The sequence below is a fragment of the Arachis ipaensis genome, chromosome B05 (assembly GCF_000816755.2).
Source record: "Arachis ipaensis cultivar K30076 chromosome B05, Araip1.1, whole genome shotgun sequence".
Lineage (NCBI taxonomy): Eukaryota > Viridiplantae > Streptophyta > Magnoliopsida > Fabales > Fabaceae > Arachis > Arachis ipaensis.
This window is the reverse complement of record NC_029789.2, coordinates 3,333,534-3,337,520: the sequence shown is the minus strand read 5'-3', so window position 1 is coordinate 3,337,520 and position 3,987 is coordinate 3,333,534. Positions and strand designations below refer to the sequence as shown.

The window sequence follows — 3,987 nt, the reverse complement described above, 5'->3', positions numbered from 1 at the left end:
GTAATGTCAATGTGTATTACATATACTTTTAAAATTGAATAGGTGTCATACTTTAACGGATTCAATACTCATCTGTACTTATGACTTAGTGCAACATAACCGCAAAACCAACAAGATAACCCATATAAAATCTATTGGTACCTTTTTGCTTAATTTTATAGTTGACACACTGTTATCTCTGGCATCAGTCAACTTTAAAATGAGTGAGTAAACCTCAACACTATATTGCTTCTGTGCAGCACCCAACGAGATCAACTTTTTCGGTAATGCTGGTCCACCTTTATACCTAGACCATGGTAGACAGAAACCTGTTACATAATCTACAAATCAAACAGTAGTGACCATCAGATGACACAATTGAAATATAACCTTAACCGCCCAAGTTCCAAGACTTCTCCATTTATATGTTACCTTCAATCTAACATTATCAAGATCCAAAACCTCCAACACTTGATAAATGATAAATCATACTAAATCACTTCAAAACTCAAAAGTAATTCAGTAATTCAACAGAACAACAAAACAAAACAAGACTCAAACTTTTAGTAATTCAACAGAACAACACAAACCAGAAGCAGTTTTAGTAATTCAACAGAACAAACAGAACAGCAATTTCAGTAAAGTTACATACCTAACTCGGTGGCTCGAGCTCCATATCTAACTTGAAATGGTGCTCTGTGTCCGCTGGGTGGTCCTGGGTGAGTGGGTGGTCATGGCATGCTGGGTGCGATTTGCGAGTTGCAAGGAACCGAGGGTGGTGGTGGGTGCGACTTTCAAGGGTGGTGCCGAACTGCTGGGCGTTGGCTGTGGCTGGCTGTATGTTGTAGTGCTGGGCTTCTTTGTCCGCGAGGAGATCCTAGGTGGGAGCAGTGGAATATCCGACAAATAGCAACGGTTATGTACAGGATTAGCAGCGGTTTTTAACCGCTACCAAACGGATAGCAGCGGTTGATATATCCACTGAAAGGTAGCGTGCGGCTAAACTGTTAGCAGCGGTTAATAGGAACCGCTGGTATAACCGCTGCTAAATGGTATCTTGTAGCGGTATAATTTTACAACGGTTCTATCCGCTACGAAATCGTAAGAATATGACTGCTTAGAGATGGCAGTGGTTGTTAACCGCTGCAAAATGTCATCCGTTGACTTATTCCGTTAAGATATAGCAGCGGATTTAAAACCACTGCCAAATGTAGGGTTACACTTTAAAAAAAAACCAAATTTATAATAAAATATGCCAATTCTTTTATTCTTTATACGTTCTTCCACTCAGCTGCTTTAATTTATTAAAATAACCAACAGCCAATCAAACTAAAACACACGAAACAAAACAAAAATATAAATGTAAAAGTAAATCATTATAATAGTAATTTGAATTCAGTGCATCGATGACTGTAAACTACAAATAAAGTCACCAAAATGAAAAACTACAAATAAATATCTCAAAAGTCATTAAGACAGTGAACAATTAAAAAGTATTCAGATTCCAACATTGATAATTCAGATCATTAGTGCCCGTACATCATCTTGCATGGGATGAGGTTAGTGCACTTCTCAAAGAATCCAAATCTGCAGCTATTTCAGGTAGTAAATTACCTCCTTGTTACTGGATTATGTATCTTAACAAATGTTCCATTGTCTGCATTTTTGCCTTCTCCTCTGCTGCCTCTGCCTCCATTTTCTGTCTCTTTGCCTTTTCCCACTACAAAAAAAAAAAGATTTAAAATGGCATTAATAAAATGGAGGTTTTATAAATCTGCCATAATATTCGGATACTATGGCATAATCTGTTATTGTCGTAATGAGTTTGTGCAAAATGGCGGTTTTTGCATGATTATGGCGGTTTAAAACCGCCCTTCTCTGGGCCATGATTTAAAAATACCCTCACACTATCTGATTCCAACCCTAATTGAAGAACTAACGCGCTGCCGCATACACTGTTTCTGTAAGGTAACGACGCCTACCACTGGGATCTACTCCGGCGCGATCTGCTCCAGCGACAACTTTCTCCACCAAGGATCTCCTCAGCGGCGTTCTCCTCCGACTAGAATCTCCTTGCCGTTCACCGCCATCGTTCATCTCCTCGCTGCTGCCTTCAATGAGCTTCTACGATCTCGTTCTGGCTTCGATCTAAAGGTTAGCCATCGCCGCTCATCTCCCTTGCTGCTTCGTTTATCACCTCGCCGCCGCAAGAAACATTGTTGCTGCTTTAGCGAGCTTCGACAAATCTCTTCACTTTTGTGATTACGTCCTTGCTCTCACCGTCGAGAACTTCCTCGAGCGCCACCTCCAGACTCTCGTCTTCAATCCCAGCATGGCCAAGTCAATCCACCACGCCAGGTCCTGATCCGCCAGCGCCACATTATGTCTTCCTTTCTTCTGTTCACTTTTTTTTTTCTGAATTTTAGGGTTTTTAAATTCTTAATTTAATATCAATTGTTGTTTGCTTTTGCTTACTGTCAAATTAAGAATCTAATTTCCTTGATTTCTAGGCTTTTGATAAAATTTTCTAATGTCAGATTAACCTCTCTGTATAATTGCTCTTAGATATATAATATCAGCCTTACTGAAGGCATAGGATCATATGTTATGTTTTGATCTTTGATTTAGTAATTGAAAGTTGAAACACTTGCCTGATTTGCTACACTATCTAACACTTTGTGATTGATATTAGATAGATGAGAGGTGGGCTTATACTAGAGAAGGTGAATGCAGAAATCAATAACATGGCATCCTATGCTGAAGCAAATGCTTACATTAGAGAAGTTGAAGCTTTTCTGATGCATTTATGGAACTCTTATCGCAACAACAATTTCAATGGAGAAGTATGAATTTTCTTTTATAATTTTATTCTATTTAAGTAGTTCTATTTAATGTCTTATTTTGCATCATTCTTTTATTAGTCAATTGATAATTTGATATTTATGCTGATGCTATTTACTATATTTTTGTATATCTTAATTCACAAACTGAGGAGGTGATGAATCTGAAAGTGATTAGTGTTGCATTTGAGAAGGGGAGAGTGATGTGAATGACAACCATAATCTCTTGTCGCCGTTCATCTTCCACCTCTCTCATACATCTCTTTGTTGCCGCTTGTTGCACCTCATCTCCTCGCCAGCTTCGCCGCTGCAAACAATGTCACTGTTGTTGCCTTGAACGAGTTCTGCAATTTGGTTGCGCCTTCTCTGTCACTTCCAATAGGTATCTATTTCATCTTCTTCTTTTGATTTTTCTTCTCACTACATACTTTTATATCTATTTTATGATCTAGTAGGAAAAAAAAGTGTGTGTTTTACTTAGATATGGGGCAGTGGTGTTGTCATTCAGTTTATTTTATGCTGCACTGATTTGAGATTGAACCAGATACGTGAATGTCTACTCTGTTATTTGTAGGGATGCAAATACTGTATCTGATGCTGTAGAGTTTGTACTCCAAAATTTCACAGAAATGAACAAACTTTGGGTGCCGATGCAACATCAGGTTGGTTAAATTACCTGCAGAGTGTTTCTGCTCTCATGTTTGGACATGCATGTCGTCACAATAGTTGCATGTCATGAGGGCATGATTTCTGGTCACGCAGGTTTAGTAATGCATGTGAATCATTCATACTCTTAGCTGACCCTGAGTTGAGGCTTGCTGTCGGGCTTTCTGGTCTGCAGGGGCCTGTCCAGGAGAAGGAGAAACGGGAGAAAGAAAGAGTGAGCTGCGCGATCTTGTAATATCTGAAGCCTGTAACTGGTTTACTTGGCTGCAATGGGATTGTTTACATGATCAAATGTTTATAGAAGGTTTTGCTTGCTTCTTTATCCTTATTTGTTAGGTTGGGAAGAATCTCCATGTTCTCAGTCAGATAGAGGGTGTTGATCTTGATATGTACAAAGATATTGTGCTTCCCAGAGTATTAGAGCAGGTCTTATTTGTTGCTTTGTTATTTCTATTTTGTTTGTCAAAGACATTATTCACTTTTTAACTGAATCTTTCTTTTT

General features: G+C 38.7%; 1 long non-coding RNA gene across 1 annotated transcript; it reads left to right on the top strand.

Moving 5' to 3' along the window:
• On the top strand, positions 1,873–2,371 carry LOC107642504. Its single transcript, XR_001620670.2, has 2 exons — positions 1,873–2,133; positions 2,291–2,371. It is a non-coding gene; the product is annotated as an uncharacterized LOC107642504 (long non-coding RNA).